At 48.5% G+C, this 14,494-nt stretch overlaps 1 protein-coding gene across 1 annotated transcript in view; it reads left to right on the forward strand.

Moving 5' to 3' along the window:
- LOC140394731 (uncharacterized) overlaps window positions 1-14,494 on the forward strand; it is a 76,195-nt gene that overhangs the window by 15,341 nt on the left and 46,360 nt on the right.

Below are 14,494 nucleotides of genomic sequence, written 5' to 3' on the forward strand. Positions count from 1 at the left end.
AGTAAGCTAATTATTCAGACAAAAGGTCAACAAGCTGAAATTTTCAGTTTCTCTCCAGTTGCTGTCTGACTTGTTTTAATGCTCTTCACTCCTACTGAACTGACAAATTCAGAAAATGTATTTTGTAACATGTGCCAACCTTAGATTTAATCTTTCACCCAGTTGTGCAATTTTGTTTTAGTCCTGAACCTGACTGAGAATGAACAATATTGATATAGACTAACATGAGTCACCAGCATCCTTGGACTATACAAATTTTGAGACCTGTTCTTTAATATTTCATGCAGTTAAGTGTCTGTACTAGGTGGAGAATTTGACCATTTGTATTGTGTAGTATTATTATGCCAAAAGAGTTTGACTTTACTTGTAGTTTTTCATCTTGTGATCCATGACTGAAGCTTTCCAAAGTGGCTACGGTGAATGATGTATCTGTACAAGCAGCATTTGATCTGATTTTGAAATACTTTTCATTTCTAATTGTCCAGAAAGATTAATACTTTCCCAAGTGTCACCAATCTGAAATGGGTACAGGAAGGAAGATTAATAAAATTGTGGGGTTTTTTTTTGTCAAAAATGAACCCAAACTTTTACTGAAGAATGTAATTCTCCAATTAGGTGCTATGATTCAAGCAGATGCTTGGAACACTAAATTAAATTACAAACATTTGGGGGGGGGGGGGGAAGGGAAAGTGTAGCTAGGATATAAATGCAATCCAGCATAGTACCTTTTTCATGATCTCAATAGAACTTCATAAATTAGTTATTTTTTTTGCAGTAATCACTGGGGGATATAAGGATACCACCATTCCCTGGGTCCCTGGATTATTAATCCCGTGGTGATGTTCTGAGGATGAAAGCAAATTACTGCGGATGCTGGAATCAGAAACAGAAAATGCTGGGCAATCTCAGCCGGTCTGGTAGAGTCTAAATGTCTCTTTGTCAAATGTTCTGGGGACCTGCATTTGAATCTTACACCATGGTTGATGGTGAAATTTGAATTGAATAAAGTCTGGAACTAATGATTACCTTGTTGATTACCTTGTTGATTACCCTAAAAACCCATCTGGTTCACTATTGGGGAAGGAAATTTGCCCTTCTTACCTGGTCTGGCCTACATGTTACTCCAGATGCACAACAATGTGGTTGACACAATTCTCTCCCTGACCCAGCCCCCCCCCCCCTCCCCCATACCTTACAGACTTCTCCCTGACTTCTAAGAGTGGCTGAACTTTGAAACTTATCTGCTTTATGGCAGCTAGTGCTGTAAAAAGGGGGGCGGTGACTTCCTTACCTCTATCTGTCCAGCTCTCAACGGAAGGCCTCAAGAACACGCTACCCCAGTTCTTGCCTGGTCTGAGTTGGAAAGAAAGGAACAACTGAATTTCCAGGGAACAAACTAGAAGCGGATTGGCAAGCCGCAAGGTTCAGGCCCAATATATTAAATGTCCCTTTGCAACTTCTTGTTCCCAACTATATTTTTTTATTCATTCACAAATGTGAGCATTCAGCATTTGTTGCCAGTCCCTAATTGCGCTTGAGTGAGCCAGCTTCTTGAACTCACCCCAATCCCCTTTAAGTCAGCCATTTTCCACCATGAGAGCTTGCCCCCTCTGTCCACCAGGCTCCTGAAATCAGAGCCCATCCCAGATGGCCACCTGCTCTGCCCATGACCAGAACAACTTGCTGCTCCCAGTCACCCTCTGCTTTCTATCGCCCCCCCCCATCCCAAATATCCCCATCCACTTCCTGTTGAATCGCTGCCTCTCACTTCCATCCCCCTCTCCCTGACCATTCACACCTTCTAGGCTCTGTGAAACCAGCTTGCACAACCTCTTCCACCACCTCGTACTCATTCACTAGCCATCCTCACTCAGCTAGCAAGGTAGCTTGCCCACCAGAGCCCATCCTATTCAAATAAACAAAGAATAAAGCCAGGCCCCTAATCAAAACCAAAAATCCTCTCTCTTTCTCCCCCACACCCCCCACCCCCACCCACTACCCCCATTCTCCACCATCCAGAAACTACTCGGCACCCTATTCCCTTCCCCAACCCAACACCAAGCCTTAAGAACCCTATAGGGCTCAAATAACCTAGGACATAGTGAGAGGGAATAAGGAACACCGAAATACAGGTTCAAACACCCTTGTTACAACATCTCCACACAGACCTCCCCAACCACCAACTAAGTCTCATGCAAGCCCCTTCATTTTAGTCCAAGTCAATCAGCCTTGATGAACGCCTCTGCTTCCTCCACCATCTTGAGAAAATGAAGGTTGCCCTCCTTCTCGCCAACTCTGCGGCTCATTCCCTTGTGGCTTCGCCGAAGTGATCAGTGGACCCGATCACGCATGATGGGGGCCCCTGCGCTTCCTCTTCCACCAGCTTCTTCAACATTGACTCAAAGTATTCAGTAAACCTCGGACCCTCCACCCTCTCAGACAGCCGCACGATCCTCCAGTTATCCAGTGTCAACCTATTCTCCAGCTCATCAACCTTCGCTCTCAGGCTCTTATTTCGCTCTTCCACCCTCTGCAACTCTGGATCTAGTGAGGCCAGCTGGTCTCTGTATCATGACAGCACCTCCTTCAACACCTCATCATGCTGCTGCACCATCGCAATCGTCTTCTCCACCGCCTCCTTTACAGGTGCCAGAGCCTCATCCATTGACTTTATGAGGGTCTCCATCATTTCCCTCTCATCCCTCTCAAAATGTTTGCGGAACTGTTCATCGAATTTGACAGCCATCACCTCTGTCAATGTCGCCTGTACCATCTGCGTGGCTCCACCTGATGTACTTGCCTCTGCCATCTTGGGTCAAACCTGGGCTCTGCACCTTGCTTGACTCCTCCGACAGACTTCAGCTGCCACCTTTTTTTTAAAATATATTTTTATTAGGGTGTTTGCAATTTTTATAATAATAACAATAACAGCAACATAAACATGGTACAATAAATATTTCCACCCCCATCACAATCTTCAAATCCCCCAACCATAAAACAACAGTCTGGCGCCCCCACCCCCCCCTGGAATTCTGCTTCTGCTGACATTTTAATTTTCCCCGAGAAAGTCGACAAACGGCTGCCGCCTCCGGGTGAACCCTAACATAGATCTTCTTAAGGCAAACTTTATTTTCTCGAGACTGAGAAACCCAGCCATGTCACTAACCCAGGTCTCTACACTCGGGGGCTCCGGGTCCCTCAACATTAATAAGATCCGCCTTCGGGCTACCACGGAGGCAAAGGCCAAGTTGTCGGCCTCTTTCGCCCTCTGGACTCCCGGCTTGTCCGACACTCCAAAGATCGCCACTTCTGGACTCTGCACCACCTGTGTTTTGAGAACCATGGACATCGCCTTAGTGAAACTCTGCCAAAACCCTCTTAAGCTGCAGGCATGCCCAAAACATGTGGACATGATTTGCTGGACTTCCCATGCACCTCGCACACCTGTCCTCTACGCCGAAAAACTTGCTCATCCGTGCCACCGTCATGTGTGCCCGGTGGACTACCTTGAACTGTATCAGGCTGGCACATGATGAGGATCTGTTAATCCTTCTTAGGGCATCCGCCCACAGACCCGCCTCTATCTCTTCCCCCTAGCTCATCTTCCCACTTGCCCTTAAGCTCCTCCACCAACGTTTCCTCCGATTCCAAAAGTTCCTGGTAGATATCTGATACCTTCCCCTCTCTCACCCATGTACTGGAGACTGCTCTGTCCTGTATCTCCTGTGGCGGCAGCAGTGGGAAGGCCGGACCCTGCATTCTCAAGAAGTCTCGCACCTGCCGATACCAAAACCCGTTATCAGGTGCCGTTATCAGTGCTCCCAAATTTGTGTCTTTACATGTCGCCGCCTCCATTTGCTCCCACACTGACCCCTCCCCCACTACCCACTTCCTAATCATGGCTATATTAGCCACCCAGTAGTAATAACAAAAGTTCGGCAGCGCCAACCCACCCTCCCCTCGACTGCGCTCCAGCAGCACTTTCTTCACTTGTGGGGTTTTACCCGCCCACACAAAGCCCAAAATAACCTTATTTCCGCGGTTGGTGGGGGGGGGGGGGGGGGGGGGGTTGGCGTTGCCGAACTTGTGCAGCTATTACTGGGCAGCGAATGTGTCTATGATTCGGAAATGGGTAATGAAGGGAGAGGGGGCGGCGTCCTATACAGATACTAGCCTGGGGGCACTGGTGACGGCATCATTGCCGCTTCCGCCGAAATGGTATACCACGAGCCCGGTGGTGGCGGCGACACTGGGGATTTGGGGGCAGTGGAGATGGCATGGGGGGAGGTAGAGGCCTCAGTCTGGACCCCGATATGGAACAACCACAGGTTTGTTCCAGGCAGGATACACGGCGGGTTCCTAAGCTGGCACAGGCGGGAATCAAAAGGATGGGGGACTTGTTTATCAATGGGACTTTTGTCAGTCTTGAGGGTGCTAGAGGAGAAATTTGGGTTCCCCCTGGGCACACTTTTAGGTACACGCAGGTTTGGGCGTTTGTGAAAAAGCAGGTGGGGGAATTCCCGCTGCTACCTGCCCGGAGGATACAGGACAGGGTGGTCTCGGGGATGGCAAAGTATCGGACATATACCAGGAGCTGCAGGAGGCGGAGGAGGCCTTGGTGGAGGAGCTGAAGGGCAAGTGGGAGGAGGAGCTGGGTGAGGGGCTGGATGAGGGCCTGTGGGCTGACGCCCTGGGCAGGGTCAATTCCTCCTCATCTTGCGCCAGGCTGAGCCTGATTCAGTTTGAAGTGGTGCACCGAGCGCATATGACAGGGGTGAGAATGAGTAAGTTCTTTGGGGTAGAGGACAGGTGTGTGAGGTGTTCGGGGAGCCCAGCGAACCATGCCCATATGTTTTGGACATGCCCGGCACTTACGGAATTTTCGAAAGGCTTTGCAAAGGCTATGTCCAAGGTCTTGGACACTCGGGTAAAACTGAGCTGGGGGTTAGGGATATTTGGGGTATCGGATGATCCGGGAGTGCAGGCATCGAAAGAGGCCGGAGTTCTAGCCTTTGCCTCCTTGGTAGCCCGGAGAAGGCTCTTGTTAATGTGGAGGGACGCGAAGCCCCCAAGCGTAGAGGCATGGGTCAGTGATATGGCGGGGTTTCTCAGGTTGGAGAAGATGAAGTTTGCCTTGCGTGGGTCCTTGCAGGGGTTCTCCAGGCGGTGGCAACCGTTCCTTGACTTTCTCACGGAACGTTAGATGGAGATCAGCAGCAGCAGCAATCCAGAGGGGGGGGGGGGGTTGATTTAATTTTATTTGTAAGGGGCAAATGCCCCACCTTGTTTTGTTTTGTTTGTTTATTAAATTGTTAATTTGTTAGAGGATTAAGTTGTTTTTGTTGGTATATTGTTTTGTTCTCTTTGCATTATATTTTCTTTTGTGGTGGTTTGTAAAAATTATTGAAAAATTTTGAATAGAAACATTTTATTTAAAAAAAAGAAAAAGAACAGACTCTGATACTCCAGGCCGCGCCCCCCCCCCCCCCCACTTCCCCATGGAGTGTGAACAACCCCCCATCTCCTGTTGACTTTTATACTATTACAAATCAAAGGTTTGAGATAAGACATCAACATTGTAATGACCACAGCAAGGTTACTCTGGAATATATAACCAGCAAGGCTTTTAAAGTCTTTTTAAACCAAGTCAGAGCAGATATCAGAAAGGTATACTGAAAAGTTGCAAGACCTGTCTCTTGCTCTCTCTCTCTCTGAAGTATTGAGCATGGATATTGCAAATATTCCTGAGAAGAGGAATCATCTGCAAAACAACATCTTTTGAGAATGAAATATGGAAATCTGCTCTGTCCAGCTATACTGAGGAAACCAACTGAACATAAAAGCCACAATGCAGGATCACCACACCAAGACCAGCCAAAGGACAGTTAACCGCATATTTCTCCATAGTTCATTTGCTTCGCAAACTGTAAAATATGTTTAAGTCTATCCTCATATTTTACCACCTGTACTAGTGTGTGTGGGGGCCCTGGGAATGTGTATTTGTGTGTGAAACAGAGTTACGATTTACCTAGTTCTTTTTTAATTCTGAAAATAGGGCCAATAAAATTATCCTGTTTTGTTTTGTTATTTACAGCACAGAAGGAGGCCATTCGGCCCATTGTGTCTGCACCAAAAGAGCTACCCAGCTAGTCACATTCTCCAGCCCTATCTCCGTGGCCCTCTAAATTAATCCCTTTCACATATGTATCCAGCTCTCTTTTGAACACTCCTACGGAATCCACCTCCACCACTCTCCCAGGCAGCACATTCCAAATCCCAACAACTCTGAAATAAAGAAGTTTCTCCTCATCTTACCCCTAGCTCTCTTGCTGACCATCTTGAAATTGTGATTCCCCTAGTCACTGACATACCAACTAGTGGAAACAGAATATCTTTATTTACCCTGCCAAAATTATTCAGAATTTTCAACATCTCCCTCAATAAGGTAACCTCTTAATCTTCTCTGCTCCAAGGAGAATCATTGAATTCCTACAATGCAGAAGGAGGCCATTTGGCCCATCGAGCCTGCACTGACCCGCTGAAAGAGCACCCTACCCAGACCCAATCTCCTGTGCTATCCCCTCACCCAACCCAAGCCCAATTTCTCCAATCTCTCCTTGTATCTAAAGTTCTTCTTTTCTGGTATCATTCTAGTAAATCTCCTCTGCACTCTCTCTAGGGCTTTAACATCTTTCCTTCGATAAGGTGCCCAGAACAAAACACAATACTCCAAATATGGTCTGACCAATGATTTGTAGAGGTGTAGCATCATTTCCTTGCTTTTATACTATATGCCTCTATTTACAAACCCAAGGAACGTATAAGCCTTCTGCACAACTGTTTCAACTTGCCTGGCCTACTTCAGAGAATTATGCAATTGAACCCCTCTGCTCCTGTACTCCCCTCAAAGTTGCACCATTGAGCCTATATTGTCTCCTCATGTTTCTTCTACCAAAATGCATTACCTCACATTTCGCTGCATTGAGGTTAATCTGCCAGGTGTCTGCTCATTTGGCCAACTTGTCAATGTCCCTCTGGCATCGTTCAGTGTCTCCCTCACAATTCATTATTCGCCCTAGCTTGGTATCATCTGAAAATTGAGAGATTTTGTCCCCAACACCCACCTCTAAATCAATTACATAAATCAGAAAAAGCAAGGGTCCCAACACTGAGTCCTAGAGAACATTACTTTCAACTGGTCTCCAGCCTGAGAAATGCCATCTATACCTACTCACTATTTCCTACTCTTGGCCAACTTCTAATCCATGCTGCCGAGGACCCATCAATCACAAACATTTTTAATTTGCTAACCAATGTGCCATGTGGCAACTTATCAAATGGTTTCTGAAAATCTAAATATACAACATCCACGACATTACCCTCATCCACTGCCTGTGTCACCTCATCAAAGAACTCAATTAAGTTTGTCAGACATGACCTGCCCCTGGCAAAGCCATGTTGACTGTCTAGTATTAACTTATTTTTCTCTAAGTGTATATTTATCACATCCTGTATTATGGCCTCCATCAGTTTTCCGAATATTGATGTCAAGCTGACAGGTCTGTAGTTTCCTGGGTTATCCTTTGCCCCTTTCTTAAACAATGGCATCACATTTGAAATCCTCCACTCCCCCGGGACTAATCCTGTGTTCGGCGAGGCTTGGAAAATTTCTGTCAATGGCACCACAATATGCTCCCTTACCTCTCTCAGCAATCTAATAATAATCTTTATTGTCACAAGTAGGCTTACACTGACACTGCAATGAAGTTAGTGTGAAAAGCCCCTAGTCGCCACATTCCGGCACCTGTTCGGGTACACAGAGGGAGAATTCAGAATGTCCAATTCACCTAACAAGTACGTCTTTCGGGACTTGTGGGAGGAAACTGGAGCACCCAGAGGAAACCCACGCAGACACGGGAAGAACGTGCAGACTCCACACACACAGTGACCCAAGCGGGAATCAAACTTGGGACCCTGGAGCTGTGAAGCAACAGTTCTACCCACTGGGCTACTGTGCTGCCCTATCATCAATATCTTTGGTCATCCAGGATACTCTAGCTTTGTATACTCCATATTTATTTCTCATGGATATGTACCTAGCTTGCACCTTATTCATCTCTCCTGTGAAAGCCTCCCATTTTCCAGCCATAGTTTTATTCGCCAAAATGCATTTCCAATCAACCTGCTCCAGTTCAACTTTTAGACCCTTAAAATTTGCATTTTCCAGCCTGGGATCTTAATCCGTGACTGATTTTTTCCCTCTTTTTCCAACTTATTATTGAATCGTATTATATTATGATTGCTATTTCCCAACTGCTCCCCCATTCTGACGTTCTCCACCTGCCCTGCCTCATTTCCTAGGACAAGATCCTGCACAGTTTGCTCCCTAGTAGGACTGGAAATATACTGTTCCAGAATGTTCTCCTGCACACACTGCAGGAATTTCTCACCTTCCATGCCCCATACTCTACCCTTTTTCCAGTCTACCTTAGGGTAATTGAAATCTGGATTTGGTGATGTGTAGTGAGGCAGACTTGATGAGGGAACTTAAAGAGAAGGAACCCTTAGGGGGCAGTGACCTCAACAAAATAGAATATATCCTGCAGTTTGAGAGGGTGAAGCTGGAATAAGATGTAATGGTACTACAATTGAATAAAGGTAACTACAAAGACATGAGGGAGGATCTGGCCAGAGTTGATTGGGGGGGGGGGGGGGGGGGGGCTAGCAGGGAAGACAGTGGAACAGCAATGGCAGGGTTTTGGGGAGAAATCCCGAATTTGAAAAAAACGGAAAAGGTTGGAACCAGATAGATTGTATCTGTCCGAGTGTTTTTCAAGGCCAGCAAAGCTTTCATCTAGGAATAGTTCCCTAAAGTGCACCAGGCCTCCCGTTCTCCAGGACCCGAATGATGGATCCAAGTCCAAAGGCAGAGAGAGGTGGTTGTCACATATCGGGGCAAGTGAGGACAGTGAGAGGAGATTGAAGTGCTGCTTCCAAATCTCTAGGGATGAAGTCACCACAGGGTTTGAGGAAAGTCTTCCCAGGGAGAAGGGCAGCGGTGCGGTAATTATGGTGTACATAGAACATAGAACATACAGTGCAGAAGGAGGCCAATTGGCCCATCGAGTCTGCACCGACCCATTTAAGCCCTCACTTCCATCCTATCCCCGTAACCCAATAACCCCTCCTAACCTTTTTGGTCACTAAGGGCAATTTATCATGGCCAATCCACCTAACCTGCACGTCCTTGGACCATGGGAGGAAACTGGAGCACCCGGAGGAAACCCACACAGACATGGGGAGAATGTGCAGACTTCGCACAGACAGTGACCCAAGCCGGGAATCGAACCTGGGACCCTGGAGCTGTGAAGCCACAGTGCCAGCCACTTGTGCTACTGTGCTGCCCATCAGGAAGTGGCGAAAGCCAGAGGGGCAGCAGATCTTGGATGCTACAACAGCCTCTCGCTTTATGGATGATCCATATTAGGGCCACTAAGAACGTCCCATCATGGTGATGTCCCTTCCCAGCTGACTGCTGACAGTGCATACCCTTACTAATATGGCTCATGTCATGGGAAGAGATCGGCCATAGCCCCAACATTGCAGGAGGATGATGATGACTTGCAGTGAGGACAGAGCATCGTTCCTCAAACAGCCACTGTGAACATGTGACTCCTGTCTGGCTAAAGGCAGCACACAAACTCTGTGACCAGGGAAATATCAGGCTGATGTTGCGCGGACAGTTTAATCTCTCCAAATCTAGGTTGCCTTTAGTTAAAGGTGCCCTTGAGTGCACAGGTCTCACAAGGGTCTAGCCACTGAGTTCCATGTGCTGAGATCAGACTCCAGTGACTGGGTGGCCCTGACCTTTGTGCGCTCCCCATTACCAAAGAGGCACTGGCATGACTGTCCTGTCACTGTGAGGGTTCAGGAACCATTGAGCTGGCTGCCTTGCAGAGAGCAGATGGAGGAGGCTCTGTAGTGACCATCCAGCCTTTCAGTGGAAGTTGGACGCAATTGTCTCAGTGACACAGCAGGGAGCCACAGAGAGGTTGTAATAAGTGAGATTTATTTCACTGACAGAGATGGTTGCTGATTTACACAGGTGGTCGCTATCTACAAATGTCTAATACCCGTGCCCATGCTGTGCAACCAGACCTTTCTAACCCCACTGCAACGTTTTGGTGTATTGCCAGGATCTACAGCGGAGGTGGAGGCAGCCTGCTGCCTGCCATGCCCTGTTGTCTGTGATGTACTTGACACATGTCCTCTGGATGACTGAGACCTGGAGGATCCTGGCCTGCTTTCGGGGTGCTGCTGCGTGGTGGTGCCACCCTCCTCAGCCTGTGGGGCTGGAGCTGATTAGGGGACAGGAAGAGGGGAGTCAGATGGGCTGCACACTCCCGATTGTCCTAGGTGGAAATCCCTGCACTATGCACCAGCTTCTCCTCTGCCCTGTGGGTGCTCGAGGACCCCTGGATTCTTCCTTGGGATAGATGGGCAGCTGAAGTGAGGTCGAGAGGCCTCACCATCCTCTGGCGCTGGCACTCATGGATCCCAACAAGTGCCTGCATCATGGGTTCATGCCCTGCACCATTGAATTCATGTTGTGCATCGTGAAGTGTATGTCCTGTGCGATGCAGTGCACGACATGCACTGTGGAGTTCATGCCCTCTACCAGTACAGGGCAGAAGACCTGCACCAAGGTCTCCATTGTGGATCACCCTCATAGTGTTGACCTGGCTGCCTTGGTGTGTTGGCAATTTCCTCAGACAGAAGGCAGGAGGAGGTTGGGGCACAAGACCGTGCCTCTAATCTACTCTAGTTTGATTTCAGATCAAACAGCCATGATAGGATTTCCTGCATATTGGCAGCCCAGTAATAAAACAGGAGATTCGGGAGGGCCAAACCTCCCGATCCTCTGCCTCTCTGAAGCAGAGCACTGCAAACTCTGGGACTCTTACCTACCCAGACAAATGCTGACATTTGTTGACCGTAATAAAAAATTCATTGGGTAAAAAAATGGGGATACTTTGAAATAAGAACAAAAACCTAGGTAGCACATTCACCTTAACAGTTTGGATCCTGCCCACTAGAGTCAGAGGGAGGTTATTCCACCTCCGTAAGTCCATTTTGATCTTGTTGATGAGGCTGGAAAAGTTCAGTTTGTGGAGTAAGGCCCAGTTATGGGCTTCGCGGATCCCCAGATATCAAAAATTAGAGGGCAAGAGGCAAAATGGCAGCAAATCAAGCTGAGCCCCTCTGACCATTGAGTTTACTGGGAAACACACACTTTTACTGATGTTTAATTTATAGTCTGAGAGTGTGCAAAATCTCGTGAGTATCTTCATGATGTTTTCTATTGATGAGATCGGATCCATAACATATAGACATAGGTCATCTGTGTATAATGAGATCCGGTGCTCCTCCCCTTCTTGGTCTATTCCCTTCCATCCCTCTGATGAACTCAACCCTATCGCCAGAGGGATAGGCCATCGCGAAGAGCAATGGAGACAGGGAAAAGCCTTGTCTAGTGCCCCTACCTAACGGAAAGTATTAGGAGGAAGTCATGCTTTGGCTTTAGGGGAATTGTAGATCAAACAAACCCAGGAGGAGAATTTGGGGCCAAAACAAATCCATCCAAGATCTCAAAAAGATAGTTCCACCCCACCCTATCAAACGCCTTGTCTGCATCCAAAGATACTATAACTTCAGGTTCCTGAACAGATGAGGGGGATAGGACAATGTTCAAGAGAAGTCGGACATTGGCCATTAACTATCTACCTTTGATAAAGCATGTCTGATCCTCCAAAATTATATCAGGAAGACATGGCTCCATCCGGGTGGCCAGGTCTTTCGCCAGTATCTTAACATCAGTGTTAAGGAGTGAAATGGGTCGGTATATCACACTCCACTGGGTCCTTACCCTCTTTCAGCACCACTAAGATTGTGGCTTGGGTCAAGGACGGGGGTACTGATCCTCTAGACAGTGAATCATTGAGCATGTCCAAAATTAAAGGTATTAGTTGCTCTGAGAACCTCTTATAAAATTTGGATGGGAAGCCGTCAGGACCCAGGGCTTTGCCGGATTGCAGCCAACCGATACATTCCACTTCCCGTTTCCTGCCTTCCTCAATGGCCGGAACGTGAAAACCATCTAGAAACCTCATCATGTCTGAAGTATCTGGAGGAGGCTCTGACTCATATAGCTCACGGTAAAACAAACTGAAAGCCTCATTTACCTGGAGAGAGGCTGAGACTAGGTTACCTTCTTTGGAACACAACACCTGGGTCGAGACCCTTCAAGTGTGCAAAAATCCTTGCCCACTTCATTGGTCCATTCAAACCCTTCACGTTCCAGGTTATAAGGCAGAGAGGAGAACCTCTACTGCCTCTCCCACCGGGGTCAGCCATTACATCTGTAGATCAGCAAGTAAGAAACTTCATAACGCCACGGCGAGGAGATCCCACCAGGACAGCGGTCTATACCGGTCCTAAGGCTGGATAAGCACAAATTAGTTTACGCTGAAATCTGGGGCGTCATTCGCCGACCCCCCGCCGGGTCGGAGAATGGCCGTTGGCCGCCGTGAATCCCGCCCCCGCCCCCGCCGAAGTCTCCGCTCCCGGAGATTGGGCGGGGGCGGGAATCGGGCCGCGCCAGTTGGCGGGACCCCCGCTCAATTCTCCGGCCCGGATGGGCCGAAGTCCCGCCCAGAAATTGCCTGTCCCGCCGGCGTAAATCAAAGCTGGTATTTACCGGCGGGACCAGGCAGCGTGGGCGGGCTCCGGGGTCCTGGGGGGGGCGCGGGGCGATCTGGCCCCGGGGGGTGCCCCCACGGTGGCCTGTCCCGCGATCGGGTCCACCCATCCGCGAGCGGGCCTGTGCCGTGGGGGCACTCTTTCCCTTCCGCCTCCGCCACGGCCTCCACCATGGCAGAGGCGGAAGAGACTCTCCCCACTGCGCATGCGCGGGAAACTGTCGGCAGCCGCTGACGCTCCCGCGCATGCGCTGCATTTCCACGCCAGCTGGCGGGGCAACAAACACCATTTCCGCCAGCTGGCGGGGCGGAAATCCCTCCGGCGCCGGCCTAGCCCCTCAATGTTGGGGCTCGGCCCCCAAAGATGCGGAGCATTCCGCACCTTTGGGCCGGCGCAATGCCCGTCTGATTGGCGCCGTTTTTGCCGCCAGTCGGCGGACATCGCGCCGTTGGGGGAGAATTTCGCCCCAGGTCTGACGCCGCTCCCGTGATTCTCCGGTGACCAGAGAATCCCTGGAGAATCGCTCGGGAGTCTCTCACGCGCAAACTACGCGGCGCGGGTAGGGGGCCATTGACAGAGGCCCCCCGCCTCCCATCCCTCTCCACTCTCGATGTGTAGGGTTGATCAGAGAACAAGTCTTTTAAACCAACAAAGCTATTTTATTCATCAGTATTAACTGGATTCGACACTTATGCCTAAGAAACAAACAGTTGACAAATACTATGCTCACTATACTTATCTATATCTACCTCACTAACATAATAAACTACTCTCTCACTATCTTCAGTCCTTCTAGCCAGCTCCTGCTCCTACCACCTACTCCAGCCTTCTGACCCACAAGGCTCTGCATCATTCCTTATATACTTCTGAGACTAGCTCCCTCTAGTGGCTCTCTGTGTACATTTCATTAACCCTTACATTACTGGCATGTATAATAATGCCATCTCCCCCTCTCTTGTTCCTGTTGTTTTTGAGCATGTTAAGGTGCTGTACTTTTCCCCTGATCTTTTTTTCTGCTAGCGCTGCTCATTATGTGCTTTGTGAGTTGGGTCAGGTCGGAGCATTTCCCGGTGTGCGTCCTTTGTTCACATCCACCGCCGATAGTCACAGTCAAATCTGCATATTAAAGTGAGACATCTAGTCTCACTTTAAAGTGCAGATTCCCGAGTACCCAGGGAGCTCGCCCCGGAGACCTGGGGCGAGTGCCGTTCTGCACTGGTCTCCACAAACGGGGACCAGATGCAATGGCACTCATAGAGAGTCTCCAAGGGGATCAGAGGCATGCCATTTGGAAGTCCATATGAATAATATCCAGTGACGCTTCCTTATCTAACAGATTAGTTACCTCCTCAAAAATGTAAAACAATTTTGTTAAGACATGACTCGCCTTTTCAAAACCGTGCTGGTTCTCTCTGATCAGTTCATATGATACGAACGCCCAACACACCTTACCCGGTCTGGCCCACATGTCATTCCAGACTCATAGCAATGTGGTTGACTCCTAAATGCCCTCAAGGCCAATTGGGATGGGCAATAAGTGCTGACACAGCCAGTGATGCGCACATCCTATGAATTAATAAAACAAAAGGCCTTGTAAATTTCTGTTGGCATTGTGGATGCTACCCCGAGTTCTTGGTGCCGTTTATCAACTGGAACAGTAAAACGTTTTGTATCGCAAAAGCCAGGTTCACGACATGCTGGGCATTTTACCTTTCCATGTGCAAACATTTGTCTC

This window comes from Scyliorhinus torazame, chromosome 18 (genome assembly GCF_047496885.1).
Source record: "Scyliorhinus torazame isolate Kashiwa2021f chromosome 18, sScyTor2.1, whole genome shotgun sequence".
Lineage (NCBI taxonomy): Eukaryota > Metazoa > Chordata > Chondrichthyes > Carcharhiniformes > Scyliorhinidae > Scyliorhinus > Scyliorhinus torazame.